The sequence below is a fragment of the Symphalangus syndactylus genome, chromosome 19 (genome assembly GCF_028878055.3).
Source record: "Symphalangus syndactylus isolate Jambi chromosome 19, NHGRI_mSymSyn1-v2.1_pri, whole genome shotgun sequence".
Classification (NCBI taxonomy): Eukaryota; Metazoa; Chordata; class Mammalia; order Primates; family Hylobatidae; genus Symphalangus; species Symphalangus syndactylus.
The window spans coordinates 72944947-72965735 of NC_072434.2; the positions used below are offsets into that span (position 1 = coordinate 72944947).

The window sequence follows — 20789 nt, forward strand, 5'->3', positions numbered from 1 at the left end:
GTCGATCTCTTGCCTCGGCGCCTGGGTGGCTTGCCGCCCTCAGGGGAGGCGGTAAGAGACAGACGGAGAGGCTGAGAGAGAGGGACGGAGAAAGAGCGAGAGACAGAGAGGCCGAGGGAAGACGACAGAAGTAGCGCGAGGTCCAGGGGGAAACCTAGAAGATAGAGGCGGAGGGAGCTAGAGAGCGAGAGAGCGCGATAGAGCCTTAGAGGGGAGGCGCCGGGCTCCCGTAGTAGGCGGCGCCCTTTTGAGCAGGCCGGGAGAGGGTGGAGGGGGCTTGGGCTGCGCCAGAACATGGGGGCCAGGAGGTCCATGCGAGAGGACCAACGGAGCGCTGAGACGGGCTGCTTCCTGGATGAACTGCTTGCTTTGCAGGTGGGTTTCGTAGGCTCCTTCCTTTCTTGGCAGCTCCCCGTGCTCTCGCTGCCTTGCGGGGGCGCCCCGAGATTTGCAGAGTGCGCCCGCCCGTTTGGCGGGAGCCCTGGCACCGGGCGCGGCCGGAGGCCTGGGGCTCTGGCGTGTCCTCGGGACTGGAGTTGACACGAAGTGGGGGGCATTGGGAATCCGGGTGCACAGGGACGGTTGTCCTGGTGGCTGGCCAAGGAATGTCCTTCCCCCGGAGAAAGCAGCCCATGCGTTCTGGAGCCGAGGTCTCGGCTGGCGTCTGTGGCACCCGCTGCCCCTGGCCGCCCCTTCCCCCGGTTCGGAAGGTTGCGACGACGGCGCTGGCGCTCGATGAGTGAATCGAATCGCCTGGGCGTTCCGGGAGCGGGAAGGCACCGCGAAGGGCAGGGAACCCGCGTCTGCGCCTTTGGGGTCCGGCCCCCTGCCCTCCCAGGCTGGAGCCGGGCTCCTGGCGGGGCGGCGGCGAGGCGCAAGCGGTGGGATGCTGCTGCCCGGCGTGCAGTAGGGGCGGACCCCCTGCGGGAGGTCCCCGGCGGCGGCGGGGGTGTAGGAGGGCGATGAAGGTTGAGCAGAGTCAGGGGAGGTTGGGAAGCATGGCGACTGTAATGGGAAGGGAGGCCACGGGGAAGCCAAACAAGCCTACAGCAGGCCGGGCGGGCACGGTGGCTCCCGCCAGTATTCCCAGCACTCTGGGAGGCCGAGGCGGGTGGATCACGAGGTCAGGAGATGGAGACCATCCCGGCTAACGGGGTGAAACCCCGTCTCTACGGAAACTACCAAAAATGAGCCGGGCGTGGTGGCGGGCGCCTGCAGTCCCAGCTACTCGGGAGGCTGAGGCAGGAGAATGGCGTGAACCCGGGAGGCGGAGCTTGCAGCGAGCCGAGATGGCGCCACTGCACTCCAGCCTGGGCGACAGAGCGAGACTCCCCGTCTGGAAGAAAAGGAAAGAAAAAGCAAAAAGCCAAGGAAAAGGCCTACAGCACCCGGTATTCCCAGGCGGTCTCCCATCCAAGTACTAACCAGGCCCGACCCTGCTTAGCTTCCGAGATCAGACGAGATCGGGCGCGTTCAGGGTGGTATGGCCGTAGACGCCGAGAGAGGCGCCCGGCTGCCCCAAGAGCCCGGCCCAGCCACGCCCGCCGGATGCCAGCCGTCACCGCCAGCCCGGGGCCGCGGGGCTAGGATCGCGGAACCCGAGGGCCGCTCGCTCGCGGCCTACCCCAGGCTCCCGCGCTTCCACCACATCGGGCCCGCTCCGAACAGGGAGTGCTCCGAGGCGTCAGGGCCCAGGGCCCACGATCCTGCGACACGCTCCGGTCCTCCGCCCTGCCGCGGAGGTAGCGTTTTGGATCCCTCGCCGCTCAGGGGCTCCTGCGAGGTCCCCTCTTGCCCCACCCACCCAGAGCCGTCAGGGCTGGCCAAGGTCGAACAGCCGGCCCAGCCGCGCGGGGCCTTTCTCTCACAACGCCCCGACCGCGCTCGCTTGTCCCGACCAAGACCCGGCCGGTGGACAAGAGGGCGTGGGGCGTAGCGGGTCGGTGGGTTGCCCTGCTTTGCCCCGGGCTGGCACTAGAGGCGGCGGCCTGATCCTGGGTGAGAGGGGCTGAGAGAAACCCAGACACACCCCACCACCACCAGGCTCAAATCCACTCGCCCACACACAGACACACACGGGGGCCCTCGCACGCGGGCTCGCGCACCGGCACACACACACACACACGCACACACACACACACACACACACACACAGAGACACAGGCACAGACACACACACAAAGACACAGAGACACCCACACACGCCCGCACACACGCACACACACACACACACACACACACACACACACACACACACGGCTTGAAGGAGAGCATGGACGAGATGGATGGAGAGATAGAAACCGAGGGCATGAGAGAGACAGCCATCGAGAAAGACAGTGGAGGGGGAGTGTAGGGTCCAGCCCCACAGGGTCTCTCCCCGTGTGTGGAGACCAGAGGTTGTAGAAATAAAGACACAAGACAAAGAGATCAAAGAAAAGACAGCTGGCCCCGGGGTTCCACCACTACCAATGCGCGGAGACCGGTAGTGTCCCCGAATGTCTGGCTGCGCTGTTATTTATTGGATCCAAAGAAAAGGAGCGGGGTAAAGAGTGTGAGTCATCTCCAATGATAGGTAAGATCACGTGGGTCACGTGTCCACTGGACGGGGGGGCCCTTCCCTGCCGGGGAACTGAGGCAGAGAGAGAGAGAGAGGAGACAAAGAGAAAGACAGCTTACGCCATGATTTATGCATATTACAGACTTTTAGTAATTTCACTAAGTCTCTACTGCTACGTAGAAGGCAGAGCCAGGTGTAGAGGACGGAACGTGAAGGCGGACTAGGAGCGTGACCACTGAAGCAGAACATCACCGGGAGACGGTTACGCATCTGGATAAGTGACTGCTGTCAGGCCCTGCAGCAGAGGTGGAGGGGCAGAGTCTTCTCTATACTCCCCCGGGGGAAAGGAGACTCCCTTTCCCGGTCTGCTAAGCAGCGCGTGTTGTTCCTTGACACTTTTCGCTACCGGTAGACCACGGTCCGCCTGGCAACGGGCGTCTTCCCAGACGCCGGCGTCACCGCTAGAGCAAGGAGCCCTTCTGGTGGCCCTGTCTGGGCATCACAGAAGGCTCTCACACTTGTCTTCTGGTCACGCCTCACTGTGCCCTCTCAGCTCCTAACTCTGCATGGCCTGGTTTTTCCTAGGTTATGAGTATACAGCGAGGATTATTAGAATATTGGAATAAAGAGTAATTGCTACAAACTAATGATGACTGCTATTCACATCTCCTCGTATCGGAGATCTGTATCTGGTATAACTCTTCTTGTTTTGTATGTTATTACCCTGGAACAGTTCGTGTCGTCGATCTCTTGCCTCGGCGCCTGGGTGGCTTGCCGCCCTCAGGGGAGGCGGTAAGAGACAGACGGAGAGGCTGAGAGAGAGGGACGGAGAAAGAGCGAGAGACAGAGAGGCCGAGGGAAGACGACAGAAGTAGCGCGAGGTCCAGGGGGAAACCTAGAAGATAGAGGCGGAGGGAGCTAGAGAGCGAGAGAGCGCGATAGAGCCTTAGAGGGGAGGCGCCGGGCTCCCGTAGTAGGCGGCGCCCTTTTGAGCAGGCCGGGAGAGGGTGGAGGGGGCTTGGGCTGCGCCAGAACATGGGGGCCAGGAGGTCCATGCGAGAGGACCAACGGAGCGCTGAGACGGGCTGCTTCCTGGATGAACTGCTTGCTTTGCAGGTGGGTTTCGTAGGCTCCTTCCTTTCTTGGCAGCTCCCCGTGCTCTCGCTGCCTTGCGGGGGCGCCCCGAGATTTGCAGAGTGCGCCCGCCCGTTTGGCGGGAGCCCTGGCACCGGGCGCGGCCGGAGGCCTGGGGCTCTGGCGTGTCCTCGGGACTGGAGTTGACACGAAGTGGGGGGCATTGGGAATCCGGGTGCACAGGGACGGTTGTCCTGGTGGCTGGCCAAGGAATGTCCTTCCCCCGGAGAAAGCAGCCCATGCGTTCTGGAGCCGAGGTCTCGGCTGGCGTCTGTGGCACCCGCTGCCCCTGGCCGCCCCTTCCCCCGGTTCGGAAGGTTGCGACGACGGCGCTGGCGCTCGATGAGTGAATCGAATCGCCTGGGCGTTCCGGGAGCGGGAAGGCACCGCGAAGGGCAGGGAACCCGCGTCTGCGCCTTTGGGGTCCGGCCCCCTGCCCTCCCAGGCTGGAGCCGGGCTCCTGGCGGGGCGGCGGCGAGGCGCAAGCGGTGGGATGCTGCTGCCCGGCGTGCAGTAGGGGCGGACCCCCTGCGGGAGGTCCCCGGCGGCGGCGGGGGTGTAGGAGGGCGATGAAGGTTGAGCAGAGTCAGGGGAGGTTGGGAAGCATGGCGACTGTAATGGGAAGGGAGGCCACGGGGAAGCCAAACAAGCCTACAGCAGGCCGGGCGGGCACGGTGGCTCCCGCCAGTATTCCCAGCACTCTGGGAGGCCGAGGCGGGTGGATCACGAGGTCAGGAGATGGAGACCATCCCGGCTAACGGGGTGAAACCCCGTCTCTACGGAAACTACCAAAAATGAGCCGGGCGTGGTGGCGGGCGCCTGCAGTCCCAGCTACTCGGGAGGCTGAGGCAGGAGAATGGCGTGAACCCGGGAGGCGGAGCTTGCAGCGAGCCGAGATGGCGCCACTGCACTCCAGCCTGGGCGACAGAGCGAGACTCCCCGTCTGGAAGAAAAGGAAAGAAAAAGCAAAAAGCCAAGGAAAAGGCCTACAGCACCCGGTATTCCCAGGCGGTCTCCCATCCAAGTACTAACCAGGCCCGACCCTGCTTAGCTTCCGAGATCAGACGAGATCGGGCGCGTTCAGGGTGGTATGGCCGTAGACGCCGAGAGAGGCGCCCGGCTGCCCCAAGAGCCCGGCCCAGCCACGCCCGCCGGATGCCAGCCGTCACCGCCAGCCCGGGGCCGCGGGGCTAGGATCGCGGAACCCGAGGGCCGCTCGCTCGCGGCCTACCCCAGGCTCCCGCGCTTCCACCACATCGGGCCCGCTCCGAACAGGGAGTGCTCCGAGGCGTCAGGGCCCAGGGCCCACGATCCTGCGACACGCTCCGGTCCTCCGCCCTGCCGCGGAGGTAGCGTTTTGGATCCCTCGCCGCTCAGGGGCTCCTGCGAGGTCCCCTCTTGCCCCACCCACCCAGAGCCGTCAGGGCTGGCCAAGGTCGAACAGCCGGCCCAGCCGCGCGGGGCCTTTCTCTCACAACGCCCCGACCGCGCTCGCTTGTCCCGACCAAGACCCGGCCGGTGGACAAGAGGGCGTGGGGCGTAGCGGGTCGGTGGGTTGCCCTGCTTTGCCCCGGGCTGGCACTAGAGGCGGCGGCCTGATCCTGGGTGAGAGGGGCTGAGAGAAACCCAGACACACCCCACCACCACCAGGCTCAAATCCACTCGCCCACACACAGACACACACGGGGGCCCTCGCACGCGGGCTCGCGCACCGGCACACACACACACACACGCGCACACACACACACACACACACACACACAGAGACACAGGCACAGACACACACACAAAGACACAGAGACACCCACACACGCCCGCACACACGCACACACACACACACACACACACACACACACACACACACACACGGCTTGAAGGAGAGCATGGACGAGATGGATGGAGAGATAGAAACCGAGGGCATGAGAGAGACAGCCATCGAGAAAGACAGTGGAGGGGGAGTGTAGGGTCCAGCCCCACAGGGTCTCTCCCCGTGTGTGGAGACCAGAGGTTGTAGAAATAAAGACACAAGACAAAGAGATCAAAGAAAAGACAGCTGGCCCCGGGGTTCCACCACTACCAATGCGCGGAGACCGGTAGTGTCCCCGAATGTCTGGCTGCGCTGTTATTTATTGGATCCAAAGAAAAGGAGCGGGGTAAAGAGTGTGAGTCATCTCCAATGATAGGTAAGATCACGTGGGTCACGTGTCCACTGGACGGGGGGGCCCTTCCCTGCCGGGGAACTGAGGCAGAGAGAGAGAGAGAGGAGACAAAGAGAAAGACAGCTTACGCCATGATTTATGCATATTACAGACTTTTAGTAATTTCACTAAGTCTCTACTGCTACGTAGAAGGCAGAGCCAGGTGTAGAGGACGGAACGTGAAGGCGGACTAGGAGCGTGACCACTGAAGCAGAACATCACCGGGAGACGGTTACGCATCTGGATAAGTGACTGCTGTCAGGCCCTGCAGCAGAGGTGGAGGGGCAGAGTCTTCTCTATACTCCCCCGGGGGAAAGGAGACTCCCTTTCCCGGTCTGCTAAGCAGCGCGTGTTGTTCCTTGACACTTTTCGCTACCGGTAGACCACGGTCCGCCTGGCAACGGGCGTCTTCCCAGACGCCGGCGTCACCGCTAGAGCAAGGAGCCCTTCTGGTGGCCCTGTCTGGGCATCACAGAAGGCTCTCACACTTGTCTTCTGGTCACGCCTCACTGTGCCCTCTCAGCTCCTAACTCTGCATGGCCTGGTTTTTCCTAGGTTATGAGTATACAGCGAGGATTATTAGAATATTGGAATAAAGAGTAATTGCTACAAACTAATGATGACTGCTATTCACATCTCCTCGTATCGGAGATCTGTATCTGGTATAACTCTTCTTGTTTTGTATGTTATTACCCTGGAACAGTTCGTGTCGTCGATCTCTTGCCTCGGCGCCTGGGTGGCTTGCCGCCCTCAGGGGAGGCGGTAAGAGACAGACGGAGAGGCTGAGAGAGAGGGACGGAGAAAGAGCGAGAGACAGAGAGGCCGAGGGAAGACGACAGAAGTAGCGCGAGGTCCAGGGGGAAACCTAGAAGATAGAGGCGGAGGGAGCTAGAGAGCGAGAGAGCGCGATAGAGCCTTAGAGGGGAGGCGCCGGGCTCCCGTAGTAGGCGGCGCCCTTTTGAGCAGGCCGGGAGAGGGTGGAGGGGGCTTGGGCTGCGCCAGAACATGGGGGCCAGGAGGTCCATGCGAGAGGACCAACGGAGCGCTGAGACGGGCTGCTTCCTGGATGAACTGCTTGCTTTGCAGGTGGGTTTCGTAGGCTCCTTCCTTTCTTGGCAGCTCCCCGTGCTCTCGCTGCCTTGCGGGGGCGCCCCGAGATTTGCAGAGTGCGCCCGCCCGTTTGGCGGGAGCCCTGGCACCGGGCGCGGCCGGAGGCCTGGGGCTCTGGCGTGTCCTCGGGACTGGAGTTGACACGAAGTGGGGGGCATTGGGAATCCGGGTGCACAGGGACGGTTGTCCTGGTGGCTGGCCAAGGAATGTCCTTCCCCCGGAGAAAGCAGCCCATGCGTTCTGGAGCCGAGGTCTCGGCTGGCGTCTGTGGCACCCGCTGCCCCTGGCCGCCCCTTCCCCCGGTTCGGAAGGTTGCGACGACGGCGCTGGCGCTCGATGAGTGAATCGAATCGCCTGGGCGTTCCGGGAGCGGGAAGGCACCGCGAAGGGCAGGGAACCCGCGTCTGCGCCTTTGGGGTCCGGCCCCCTGCCCTCCCAGGCTGGAGCCGGGCTCCTGGCGGGGCGGCGGCGAGGCGCAAGCGGTGGGATGCTGCTGCCCGGCGTGCAGTAGGGGCGGACCCCCTGCGGGAGGTCCCCGGCGGCGGCGGGGGTGTAGGAGGGCGATGAAGGTTGAGCAGAGTCAGGGGAGGTTGGGAAGCATGGCGACTGTAATGGGAAGGGAGGCCACGGGGAAGCCAAACAAGCCTACAGCAGGCCGGGCGGGCACGGTGGCTCCCGCCAGTATTCCCAGCACTCTGGGAGGCCGAGGCGGGTGGATCACGAGGTCAGGAGATGGAGACCATCCCGGCTAACGGGGTGAAACCCCGTCTCTACGGAAACTACCAAAAATGAGCCGGGCGTGGTGGCGGGCGCCTGCAGTCCCAGCTACTCGGGAGGCTGAGGCAGGAGAATGGCGTGAACCCGGGAGGCGGAGCTTGCAGCGAGCCGAGATGGCGCCACTGCACTCCAGCCTGGGCGACAGAGCGAGACTCCCCGTCTGGAAGAAAAGGAAAGAAAAAGCAAAAAGCCAAGGAAAAGGCCTACAGCACCCGGTATTCCCAGGCGGTCTCCCATCCAAGTACTAACCAGGCCCGACCCTGCTTAGCTTCCGAGATCAGACGAGATCGGGCGCGTTCAGGGTGGTATGGCCGTAGACGCCGAGAGAGGCGCCCGGCTGCCCCAAGAGCCCGGCCCAGCCACGCCCGCCGGATGCCAGCCGTCACCGCCAGCCCGGGGCCGCGGGGCTAGGATCGCGGAACCCGAGGGCCGCTCGCTCGCGGCCTACCCCAGGCTCCCGCGCTTCCACCACATCGGGCCCGCTCCGAACAGGGAGTGCTCCGAGGCGTCAGGGCCCAGGGCCCACGATCCTGCGACACGCTCCGGTCCTCCGCCCTGCCGCGGAGGTAGCGTTTTGGATCCCTCGCCGCTCAGGGGCTCCTGCGAGGTCCCCTCTTGCCCCACCCACCCAGAGCCGTCAGGGCTGGCCAAGGTCGAACAGCCGGCCCAGCCGCGCGGGGCCTTTCTCTCACAACGCCCCGACCGCGCTCGCTTGTCCCGACCAAGACCCGGCCGGTGGACAAGAGGGCGTGGGGCGTAGCGGGTCGGTGGGTTGCCCTGCTTTGCCCCGGGCTGGCACTAGAGGCGGCGGCCTGATCCTGGGTGAGAGGGGCTGAGAGAAACCCAGACACACCCCACCACCACCAGGCTCAAATCCACTCGCCCACACACAGACACACACGGGGGCCCTCGCACGCGGGCTCGCGCACCGGCACACACACACACACACGCACACACACACACACACACACACACACACAGAGACACAGGCACAGACACACACACAAAGACACAGAGACACCCACACACGCCCGCACACACGCACACACACACACACACACACACACACACACACACACACACACGGCTTGAAGGAGAGCATGGACGAGATGGATGGAGAGATAGAAACCGAGGGCATGAGAGAGACAGCCATCGAGAAAGACAGTGGAGGGGGAGTGTAGGGTCCAGCCCCACAGGGTCTCTCCCCGTGTGTGGAGACCAGAGGTTGTAGAAATAAAGACACAAGACAAAGAGATCAAAGAAAAGACAGCTGGCCCCGGGGTTCCACCACTACCAATGCGCGGAGACCGGTAGTGTCCCCGAATGTCTGGCTGCGCTGTTATTTATTGGATCCAAAGAAAAGGAGCGGGGTAAAGAGTGTGAGTCATCTCCAATGATAGGTAAGATCACGTGGGTCACGTGTCCACTGGACGGGGGGGCCCTTCCCTGCCGGGGAACTGAGGCAGAGAGAGAGAGAGAGGAGACAAAGAGAAAGACAGCTTACGCCATGATTTATGCATATTACAGACTTTTAGTAATTTCACTAAGTCTCTACTGCTACGTAGAAGGCAGAGCCAGGTGTAGAGGACGGAACGTGAAGGCGGACTAGGAGCGTGACCACTGAAGCAGAACATCACCGGGAGACGGTTACGCATCTGGATAAGTGACTGCTGTCAGGCCCTGCAGCAGAGGTGGAGGGGCAGAGTCTTCTCTATACTCCCCCGGGGGAAAGGAGACTCCCTTTCCCGGTCTGCTAAGCAGCGCGTGTTGTTCCTTGACACTTTTCGCTACCGGTAGACCACGGTCCGCCTGGCAACGGGCGTCTTCCCAGACGCCGGCGTCACCGCTAGAGCAAGGAGCCCTTCTGGTGGCCCTGTCTGGGCATCACAGAAGGCTCTCACACTTGTCTTCTGGTCACGCCTCACTGTGCCCTCTCAGCTCCTAACTCTGCATGGCCTGGTTTTTCCTAGGTTATGAGTATACAGCGAGGATTATTAGAATATTGGAATAAAGAGTAATTGCTACAAACTAATGATGACTGCTATTCACATCTCCTCGTATCGGAGATCTGTATCTGGTATAACTCTTCTTGTTTTGTATGTTATTACCCTGGAACAGTTCGTGTCGTCGATCTCTTGCCTCGGCGCCTGGGTGGCTTGCCGCCCTCAGGGGAGGCGGTAAGAGACAGACGGAGAGGCTGAGAGAGAGGGACGGAGAAAGAGCGAGAGACAGAGAGGCCGAGGGAAGACGACAGAAGTAGCGCGAGGTCCAGGGGGAAACCTAGAAGATAGAGGCGGAGGGAGCTAGAGAGCGAGAGAGCGCGATAGAGCCTTAGAGGGGAGGCGCCGGGCTCCCGTAGTAGGCGGCGCCCTTTTGAGCAGGCCGGGAGAGGGTGGAGGGGGCTTGGGCTGCGCCAGAACATGGGGGCCAGGAGGTCCATGCGAGAGGACCAACGGAGCGCTGAGACGGGCTGCTTCCTGGATGAACTGCTTGCTTTGCAGGTGGGTTTCGTAGGCTCCTTCCTTTCTTGGCAGCTCCCCGTGCTCTCGCTGCCTTGCGGGGGCGCCCCGAGATTTGCAGAGTGCGCCCGCCCGTTTGGCGGGAGCCCTGGCACCGGGCGCGGCCGGAGGCCTGGGGCTCTGGCGTGTCCTCGGGACTGGAGTTGACACGAAGTGGGGGGCATTGGGAATCCGGGTGCACAGGGACGGTTGTCCTGGTGGCTGGCCAAGGAATGTCCTTCCCCCGGAGAAAGCAGCCCATGCGTTCTGGAGCCGAGGTCTCGGCTGGCGTCTGTGGCACCCGCTGCCCCTGGCCGCCCCTTCCCCCGGTTCGGAAGGTTGCGACGACGGCGCTGGCGCTCGATGAGTGAATCGAATCGCCTGGGCGTTCCGGGAGCGGGAAGGCACCGCGAAGGGCAGGGAACCCGCGTCTGCGCCTTTGGGGTCCGGCCCCCTGCCCTCCCAGGCTGGAGCCGGGCTCCTGGCGGGGCGGCGGCGAGGCGCAAGCGGTGGGATGCTGCTGCCCGGCGTGCAGTAGGGGCGGACCCCCTGCGGGAGGTCCCCGGCGGCGGCGGGGGTGTAGGAGGGCGATGAAGGTTGAGCAGAGTCAGGGGAGGTTGGGAAGCATGGCGACTGTAATGGGAAGGGAGGCCACGGGGAAGCCAAACAAGCCTACAGCAGGCCGGGCGGGCACGGTGGCTCCCGCCAGTATTCCCAGCACTCTGGGAGGCCGAGGCGGGTGGATCACGAGGTCAGGAGATGGAGACCATCCCGGCTAACGGGGTGAAACCCCGTCTCTACGGAAACTACCAAAAATGAGCCGGGCGTGGTGGCGGGCGCCTGCAGTCCCAGCTACTCGGGAGGCTGAGGCAGGAGAATGGCGTGAACCCGGGAGGCGGAGCTTGCAGCGAGCCGAGATGGCGCCACTGCACTCCAGCCTGGGCGACAGAGCGAGACTCCCCGTCTGGAAGAAAAGGAAAGAAAAAGCAAAAAGCCAAGGAAAAGGCCTACAGCACCCGGTATTCCCAGGCGGTCTCCCATCCAAGTACTAACCAGGCCCGACCCTGCTTAGCTTCCGAGATCAGACGAGATCGGGCGCGTTCAGGGTGGTATGGCCGTAGACGCCGAGAGAGGCGCCCGGCTGCCCCAAGAGCCCGGCCCAGCCACGCCCGCCGGATGCCAGCCGTCACCGCCAGCCCGGGGCCGCGGGGCTAGGATCGCGGAACCCGAGGGCCGCTCGCTCGCGGCCTACCCCAGGCTCCCGCGCTTCCACCACATCGGGCCCGCTCCGAACAGGGAGTGCTCCGAGGCGTCAGGGCCCAGGGCCCACGATCCTGCGACACGCTCCGGTCCTCCGCCCTGCCGCGGAGGTAGCGTTTTGGATCCCTCGCCGCTCAGGGGCTCCTGCGAGGTCCCCTCTTGCCCCACCCACCCAGAGCCGTCAGGGCTGGCCAAGGTCGAACAGCCGGCCCAGCCGCGCGGGGCCTTTCTCTCACAACGCCCCGACCGCGCTCGCTTGTCCCGACCAAGACCCGGCCGGTGGACAAGAGGGCGTGGGGCGTAGCGGGTCGGTGGGTTGCCCTGCTTTGCCCCGGGCTGGCACTAGAGGCGGCGGCCTGATCCTGGGTGAGAGGGGCTGAGAGAAACCCAGACACACCCCACCACCACCAGGCTCAAATCCACTCGCCCACACACAGACACACACGGGGGCCCTCGCACGCGGGCTCGCGCACCGGCACACACACACACACACGCACACACACACACACACACACACACACAGAGACACAGGCACAGACACACACACAAAGACACAGAGACACCCACACACGCCCGCACACACGCACACACACACACACACACACACACACACACACACACACACACACGGCTTGAAGGAGAGCATGGACGAGATGGATGGAGAGATAGAAACCGAGGGCATGAGAGAGACAGCCATCGAGAAAGACAGTGGAGGGGGAGTGTAGGGTCCAGCCCCACAGGGTCTCTCCCCGTGTGTGGAGACCAGAGGTTGTAGAAATAAAGACACAAGACAAAGAGATCAAAGAAAAGACAGCTGGCCCCGGGGTTCCACCACTACCAATGCGCGGAGACCGGTAGTGTCCCCGAATGTCTGGCTGCGCTGTTATTTATTGGATCCAAAGAAAAGGAGCGGGGTAAAGAGTGTGAGTCATCTCCAATGATAGGTAAGATCACGTGGGTCACGTGTCCACTGGACGGGGGGGCCCTTCCCTGCCGGGGAACTGAGGCAGAGAGAGAGAGAGAGGAGACAAAGAGAAAGACAGCTTACGCCATGATTTATGCATATTACAGACTTTTAGTAATTTCACTAAGTCTCTACTGCTACGTAGAAGGCAGAGCCAGGTGTAGAGGACGGAACGTGAAGGCGGACTAGGAGCGTGACCACTGAAGCAGAACATCACCGGGAGACGGTTACGCATCTGGATAAGTGACTGCTGTCAGGCCCTGCAGCAGAGGTGGAGGGGCAGAGTCTTCTCTATACTCCCCCGGGGGAAAGGAGACTCCCTTTCCCGGTCTGCTAAGCAGCGCGTGTTGTTCCTTGACACTTTTCGCTACCGGTAGACCACGGTCCGCCTGGCAACGGGCGTCTTCCCAGACGCCGGCGTCACCGCTAGAGCAAGGAGCCCTTCTGGTGGCCCTGTCTGGGCATCACAGAAGGCTCTCACACTTGTCTTCTGGTCACGCCTCACTGTGCCCTCTCAGCTCCTAACTCTGCATGGCCTGGTTTTTCCTAGGTTATGAGTATACAGCGAGGATTATTAGAATATTGGAATAAAGAGTAATTGCTACAAACTAATGATGACTGCTATTCACATCTCCTCGTATCGGAGATCTGTATCTGGTATAACTCTTCTTGTTTTGTATGTTATTACCCTGGAACAGTTCGTGTCGTCGATCTCTTGCCTCGGCGCCTGGGTGGCTTGCCGCCCTCAGGGGAGGCGGTAAGAGACAGACGGAGAGGCTGAGAGAGAGGGACGGAGAAAGAGCGAGAGACAGAGAGGCCGAGGGAAGACGACAGAAGTAGCGCGAGGTCCAGGGGGAAACCTAGAAGATAGAGGCGGAGGGAGCTAGAGAGCGAGAGAGCGCGATAGAGCCTTAGAGGGGAGGCGCCGGGCTCCCGTAGTAGGCGGCGCCCTTTTGAGCAGGCCGGGAGAGGGTGGAGGGGGCTTGGGCTGCGCCAGAACATGGGGGCCAGGAGGTCCATGCGAGAGGACCAACGGAGCGCTGAGACGGGCTGCTTCCTGGATGAACTGCTTGCTTTGCAGGTGGGTTTCGTAGGCTCCTTCCTTTCTTGGCACCTCCCCGTGCTCTCGCTGCCTTGCGGGGGCGCCCCGAGATTTGCAGAGTGCGCCCGCCCGTTTGGCGGGAGCCCTGGCACCGGGCGCGGCCGGAGGCCTGGGGCTCTGGCGTGTCCTCGGGACTGGAGTTGACACGAAGTGGGGGGCATTGGGAATCCGGGTGCACAGGGACGGTTGTCCTGGTGGCTGGCCAAGGAATGTCCTTCCCCCGGAGAAAGCAGCCCATGCGTTCTGGAGCCGAGGTCTCGGCTGGCGTCTGTGGCACCCGCTGCCCCTGGCCGCCCCTTCCCCCGGTTCGGAAGGTTGCGACGACGGCGCTGGCGCTCGATGAGTGAATCGAATCGCCTGGGCGTTCCGGGAGCGGGAAGGCACCGCGAAGGGCAGGGAACCCGCGTCTGCGCCTTTGGGGTCCGGCCCCCTGCCCTCCCAGGCTGGAGCCGGGCTCCTGGCGGGGCGGCGGCGAGGCGCAAGCGGTGGGATGCTGCTGCCCGGCGTGCAGTAGGGGCGGACCCCCTGCGGGAGGTCCCCGGCGGCGGCGGGGGTGTAGGAGGGCGATGAAGGTTGAGCAGAGTCAGGGGAGGTTGGGAAGCATGGCGACTGTAATGGGAAGGGAGGCCACGGGGAAGCCAAACAAGCCTACAGCAGGCCGGGCGGGCACGGTGGCTCCCGCCAGTATTCCCAGCACTCTGGGAGGCCGAGGCGGGTGGATCACGAGGTCAGGAGATGGAGACCATCCCGGCTAACGGGGTGAAACCCCGTCTCTACGGAAACTACCAAAAATGAGCCGGGCGTGGTGGCGGGCGCCTGCAGTCCCAGCTACTCGGGAGGCTGAGGCAGGAGAATGGCGTGAACCCGGGAGGCGGAGCTTGCAGCGAGCCGAGATGGCGCCACTGCACTCCAGCCTGGGCGACAGAGCGAGACTCCCCGTCTGGAAGAAAAGGAAAGAAAAAGCAAAAAGCCAAGGAAAAGGCCTACAGCACCCGGTATTCCCAGGTGGTCTCCCATCCAAGTACTAACCAGGCCCGACCCTGCTTAGCTTCCGAGATCAGACGAGATCGGGCGCGTTCAGGGTGGTATGGCCGTAGACGCCGAGAGAGGCGCCCGGCTGCCCCAAGAGCCCGGCCCAGCCACGCCCGCCGGATGCCAGCCGTCACCGCCAGCCCGGGGCCGCGGGGCTAGGATCGCGGAACCCGAGGGCCGCTCGCTCGCGGCCTACCCCAGGCTCCCGCGCTTCCACCACATCGGGCCCGCTCCGAACAGGGAGTGCTCCGAGGCGTCAGGGCCCAGGGCCCACGATCCTGCGACACGCTCCGGTCCTCCGCCCTGCCGCGGAGGTAGCGTTTTGGATCCCTCGCCGCTCAGGGGCTCCTGCGAGGTCCCCTCTTGCCCCACCCACCCAGAGCCGTCAGGGCTGGCCAAGGTCGAACAGCCGGCCCAGCCGCGCGGGGCCTTTCTCTCACAACGCCCCGACCGCGCTCGCTTGTCCCGACCAAGACCCGGCCGGTGGACAAGAGGGCGTGGGGCGTAGCGGGTCGGTGGGTTGCCCTGCTTTGCCCCGGGCTGGCACTAGAGGCGGCGGCCTGATCCTGGGTGAGAGGGGCTGAGAGAAACCCAGACACACCCCACCACCACCAGGCTCAAATCCACTCGCCCACACACAGACACACACGGGGGCCCTCGCACGCGGGCTCGCGCACCGGCACACACACACACACACGCACACACACACACACACACACACACACAGAGACACAGGCACAGACACACACACAAAGACACAGAGACACCCACACACGCCCGCACACACGCACACACACACACACACACACACGGCTTGAAGGAGAGCATGGACGAGATGGATGGAGAGATAGAAACCGAGGGCATGAGAGAGACAGCCATCGAGAAAGACAGTGGAGGGGGAGTGTAGGGTCCAGCCCCACAGGGTCTCTCCCCGTGTGTGGAGACCAGAGGTTGTAGAAATAAAGACACAAGACAAAGAGATCAAAGAAAAGACAGCTGGCCCCGGGGTTCCACCACTACCAATGCGCGGAGACCGGTAGTGTCCCCGAATGTCTGGCTGCGCTGTTATTTATTGGATCCAAAGAAAAGGAGCGGGGTAAAGAGTGTGAGTCATCTCCAATGATAGGTAAGATCACGTGGGTCACGTGTCCACTGGACGGGGGGGCCCTTCCCTGCCGGGGAACTGAGGCAGAGAGAGAGAGAGAGGAGACAAAGAGAAAGACAGCTTACGCCATGATTTATGCATATTACAGACTTTTAGTAATTTCACTAAGTCTCTACTGCTACGTAGAAGGCAGAGCCAGGTGTAGAGGACGGAACGTGAAGGCGGACTAGGAGCGTGACCACTGAAGCAGAACATCACCGGGAGACGGTTACGCATCTGGATAAGTGACTGCTGTCAGGCCCTGCAGCAGAGGTGGAGGGGCAGAGTCTTCTCTATACTCCCCCGGGGGAAAGGAGACTCCCTTTCCCGGTCTGCTAAGCAGCGCGTGTTGTTCCTTGACACTTTTCGCTACCGGTAGACCACGGTCCGCCTGGCAACGGGCGTCTTCCCAGACGCCGGCGTCACCGCTAGAGCAAGGAGCCCTTCTGGTGGCCCTGTCTGGGCATCACAGAAGGCTCTCACACTTGTCTTCTGGTCACGCCTCACTGTGCCCTCTCAGCTCCTAACTCTGCATGGCCTGGTTTTTCCTAGGTTATGAGTATACAGCGAGGATTATTAGAATATTGGAATAAAGAGTAATTGCTACAAACTAATGATGACTGCTATTCACATCTCCTCGTATCGGAGATCTGTATCTGGTATAACTCTTCTTGTTTTGTATGTTATTACCCTGGAACAGTTCGTGTCGTCGATCTCTTGCCTCGGCGCCTGGGTGGCTTGCCGCCCTCAGGGGAGGCGGTAAGAGACAGACGGAGAGGCTGAGAGAGAGGGACGGAGAAAGAGCGAGAGACAGAGAGGCCGAGGGAAGACGACAGAAGTAGCGCGAGGTCCAGGGGGAAACCTAGAAGATAGAGGCGGAGGGAGCTAGAGAGCGAGAGAGCGCGATAGAGCCTTAGAGGGGAGGCGCCGGGCTCCCGTAGTAGGCGGCGCCCTTTTGAGCAGGCCGGGAGAGGGTGGAGGGGGCTTGGGCTGCGCCAGAACATGGGGGCCAGGAGGTCCATGCGAGAGGACCAACGGAGCGCTGAGACGGGCTGCTTCCTGGATGAACTGCTTGCTTTGCAGGTGGGTTTCGTAGGCTCCTTCCTTTCTTGGCAGCTCCCCGTGCTCTCGCTGCCTTGCGGGGGCGCCCCGAGATTTGCAGAGTGCGCCCGCCCGTTTGGCGGGAGCCCTGGCACCGGGCGCGGCCGGAGGCCTGGGGCTCTGGCGTGTCCTCGGGACTGGAGTTGACACGAAGTGGGGGGCATTGGGAATCCGGGTGCACAGGGACGGTTGTCCTGGTGGCTGGCCAAGGAATGTCCTTCCCCCGGAGAAAGCAGCCCATGCGTTCTGGAGCCGAGGTCTCGGCTGGCGTCTGTGGCACCCGCTGCCCCTGGCCGCCCCTTCCCCCGGTTCGGAAGGTTGCGACGACGGCGCTGGCGCTCGATGAGTGAATCGAATCGCCTGGGCGTTCCGGGAGCGGGAAGGCACCGCGAAGGGCAGGGAACCCGCGTCTGCGCCTTTGGGGTCCGGCCCCCTGCCCTCCCAGGCTGGAGCCGGGCTCCTGGCGGGGCGGCGGCGAGGCGCAAGCGGTGGGATGCTGCTGCCCGGCGTGCAGTAGGGGCGGACCCCCTGCGGGAGGTCCCCGGCGGCGGCGGGGGTGTAGGAGGGCGATGAAGGTTGAGCAGAGTCAGGGGAGGTTGGGAAGCATGGCGACTGTAATGGGAAGGGAGGCCACGGGGAAGCCAAACAAGCCTACAGCAGGCCGGGCGGGCACGGTGGCTCCCGCCAGTATTCCCAGCACTCTGGGAGGCCGAGGCGGGTGGATCACGAGGTCAGGAGATGGAGACCATCCCGGCTAACGGGGTGAAACCCCGTCTCTACGGAAACTACCAAAAATGAGCCGGGCGTGGTGGCGGGCGCCTGCAGTCCCAGCTACTCGGGAGGCTGAGGCAGGAGAATGGCGTGAACCCGGGAGGCGGAGCTTGCAGCGAGCCGAGATGGCGCCACTGCACTCCAGCCTGGGCGACAGAGCGAGACTCCCCGTCTGGAAGAAAAGGAAAGAAAAAGCAAAAAGCCAAGGAAAAGGCCTACAGCACCCGGTATTCCCAGGCGGTCTCCCATCCAAGTACTAACCAGGCCCGACCCTGCTTAGCTTCCGAGATCAGACGAGATCGGGCGCGTTCAGGGTGGTATGGCCGTAGACGCCGAGAGAGGCGCCCGGCTGCCCCAAGAGCCCGGCCCAGCCACGCCCGCCGGATGCCAGCCGTCACCGCCAGCCCGGGGCCGCGGGGCTAGGATCGCGGAACCCGAGGGCCGCTCGCTCGCGGCCTACCCCAGGCTCCCGCGCTTCCACCACATCGGGCCCGCTCCGAACAGGGAGTGCTCCGAGGCGTCAGGGCCCAGGGCCCACGATCCTGCGACACGCTCCGGTCCTCCGCCCTGCCGCGGAGGTAGCGTTTTGGATCCCTCGCCGCTCAGGGGCTCCTGCGAGGTCCCCTCTTGCCCCACCCACCCAGAGCCGTCAGGGCTGGCCAAGGTCGAACAGCCGGCCCAGCCGCGCGGGGCCTTTCTCTCACAACGCCCCGACCGCGCTCGCTTGTCCCGACCAAGACCCGGCCGGTGGACAAGAGGGCGTGGGGCGTAGCGGGTCGGTGGGTTGCCCTGCTTTGCCCCGGGCTGGCACTAGAGGCGGCGGCCTGATCCTGGGTGAGAGGGGCTGAGAGAAACCCAGACACACCCCACCACCACCAGGCTCAAATCCACTCGCCCACACACAGACACACACGGGGGCCCTCGCACGCGGGCTCGCGCACCGGCACACACACACACACACGCACACACACACACACACACACACACAGAGACACAGGCACAGACACACACACAAAGACACAGAGACACCCACACACGCCCGCACACACGCACGCACGCACACACACACACACACACACACACACACACACACACGGCTTGAAGGAGAGCATGGACGAGATGGATGGAGAGATAGAAACCGAGGGCATGAGAGAGACAGCCATCGAGAAAGACAGTGGAGGGGGAGTGTAGGGTCCAGCCCCACAGGGTCTCTCCCCGTGTGTGGAGACCAGAGGTTGTAGAAATAAAGACACAAGACAAAGAGATCAAAGAAAAGACAGCTGGCCCCGGGGTTCCACCACTACCAATGCGCGGAGACCGGTAGTGTCCCCGAATGTCTGGCTGCGCTGTTATTTATTGGATCCAAAGAAAAGGAGCGGGGTAAAGAGTGTGAGTCATCTCCAATGATAGGTAAGATCACGTGGGTCACGTGTCCACTGGACGGGGGGGCCCTTCCCTGCCGGGGAACTGAGGCAGAGAGAGAGAGAGAGGAGACAAAGAGAAAGACAGCTTACGCCATGATTTATGCATATTACAGACTTTTAGTAATTTCACTAAGTCTCTACTGCTACGTAGAAGGCAGAGCCAGGTGTAGAGGACGGAACGTGAAGGCGGACTAGGAGCGTGACCACTGAAGCAGAACATCACCGGGAGACGGTTACGCATCTGGATAAGTGACTGCTGTCAGGCCCTGCAGCAGAGGTGGAGGGGCAGAGTCTTCTCTATACTCCCCCGGGGGAAAGGAGACTCCCTTTCCCGGTCTGCTAAGCAGCGCGTGTTGTTCCTTGACACTTTTCGCTACCGGTAGACCACGGTCCGCCTGGCAACGGGCGTCTTCCCAGACGCCGGCGTCACCGCTAGAGCAAGGAGCCCTTCTGGTGGCCCTGTCTGGGCATCACAGAAGGCTCTCACACTTGTCTTCTGGTCACGCCTCACTGTGCCCTCTCAGCTCCTAACTCTGCATGGCCTGGTTTTTCCTAGGTTATGAGTATACAGCGAGGATTATTAGAATATTGGAATAAAGAGTAATTGCTACAAACTAATGATGACTGCTATTCACATCTCCTCGTATCGGAGATCTGTATCTGGTATAACTCTTCTTGTTTTGTATGTTATTACCCTGGAACAGTTCGTGTCGTCGATCTCTTGCCTCGGCGCCTGGGTGGCTTGCCGCCCTCAGGGGAGGCGGTAAGAGACAGACGGAGAGGCTGAGAGAGAGGGACGGAGAAAGAGCGAGAGACAGAGAGGCCGAGGGAAGACGACAGAAGTAGCGCGAGGTCCAGGGGGAAACCTAGAAGATAGAGGCGGAGGGAGCTAGAGAGCGAGAGAGCGCGATAGAGCCTTAGAGGGGAGGCGCCGGGCTCCCGTAGTAGGCGGCGCCCTTTTGAGCAGGCCGGGAGAGGGTGGAGGGGGCTTGGGCTGCGCCAGAACATGGGGGCCAGGAGGTCCATGCGAGAGGACCAACGGAGCGCTGAGACGGGCTGCTTCCTGGATGAACTGCTTGCTTTGCAGGTGGGTTTCGTAGGCTCCTTCCTTTCTTGGCAGCTCCCCGTGCTCTCGCTGCCTTGCGGGGGCGCCCCGAGATTTGCAGAGTGCGCCCGCCCGTTTGGCGGGAGCCCTGGCACCGGGCGCGGCCGGAGGCCTGGGGCTCTGGCGTGTCCTCGGGACTGGAGTTGACACGAAGTGGGGGGCATTGGGAATCCGGGTGCACAGGGACGGTTGTCCTGGTGGCTGGCCAAGGAATGTCCTTCCCCCGGAGAAAGCAGCCCATGCGTTCTGGAGCCGAGGTCTCGGCTGGCGTCTGTGGCACCCGCTGCCCCTGGCCGCCCCTTCCCCCGGTTCGGAAGGTTGCGACGACGGCGCTGGCGCTCGATGAGTGAATCGAATCGCCTGGGCGTTCCGGGAGCGGGAAGGCACCGCGAAGGGCAGGGAACCCGCGTCTGCGCCTTTGGGGTCCGGCCCCCTGCCCTCCCAGGCTGGAGCCGGGCTCCTGGCGGGGCGGCGGCGAGGCGCAAGCGGTGGGATGCTGCTGCCCGGCGTGCAGTAGGGGCGGACCCCCTGCGGGAGGTCCCCGGCGGCGGCGGGGGTGTAGGAGGGCGATGAAGGTTGAGCAGAGTCAGGGGAGGTTGGGAAGCATGGCGA

General features: G+C 62.9%; 6 non-coding genes across 6 annotated transcripts; all 6 read right to left on the reverse strand.

The window, feature by feature from the left end:
* Positions 1 to 1376: 1376 nt before the first annotated feature.
* LOC129458979 (5S ribosomal RNA) lies at positions 1377 to 1495 on the reverse strand. The gene has a single exon (XR_008649808.1). It is a non-coding gene; the product is annotated as a 5S ribosomal RNA (ribosomal RNA).
* A 3179-nt stretch (positions 1496 to 4674) lies between these two features.
* LOC129458990 (5S ribosomal RNA) lies at positions 4675 to 4793 on the reverse strand. Its single transcript, XR_008649818.1, has one exon. It is a non-coding gene; the product is annotated as a 5S ribosomal RNA (ribosomal RNA).
* A 3183-nt stretch (positions 4794 to 7976) lies between these two features.
* LOC129458993 (5S ribosomal RNA) lies at positions 7977 to 8095 on the reverse strand. Its single transcript, XR_008649819.1, has one exon. It is a non-coding gene; the product is annotated as a 5S ribosomal RNA (ribosomal RNA).
* A 3183-nt stretch (positions 8096 to 11278) lies between these two features.
* Positions 11279 to 11397, reverse strand: LOC129459003 (5S ribosomal RNA). The gene has a single exon (XR_008649825.1). It is a non-coding gene; the product is annotated as a 5S ribosomal RNA (ribosomal RNA).
* A 3183-nt stretch (positions 11398 to 14580) lies between these two features.
* LOC129458949 (5S ribosomal RNA) lies at positions 14581 to 14699 on the reverse strand. The gene has a single exon (XR_008649777.1). It is a non-coding gene; the product is annotated as a 5S ribosomal RNA (ribosomal RNA).
* A 3161-nt stretch (positions 14700 to 17860) lies between these two features.
* LOC129459015 (5S ribosomal RNA) lies at positions 17861 to 17979 on the reverse strand. The gene has a single exon (XR_008649835.1). It is a non-coding gene; the product is annotated as a 5S ribosomal RNA (ribosomal RNA).
* Between the last annotated feature and the right edge of the window lie 2810 nt (positions 17980 to 20789).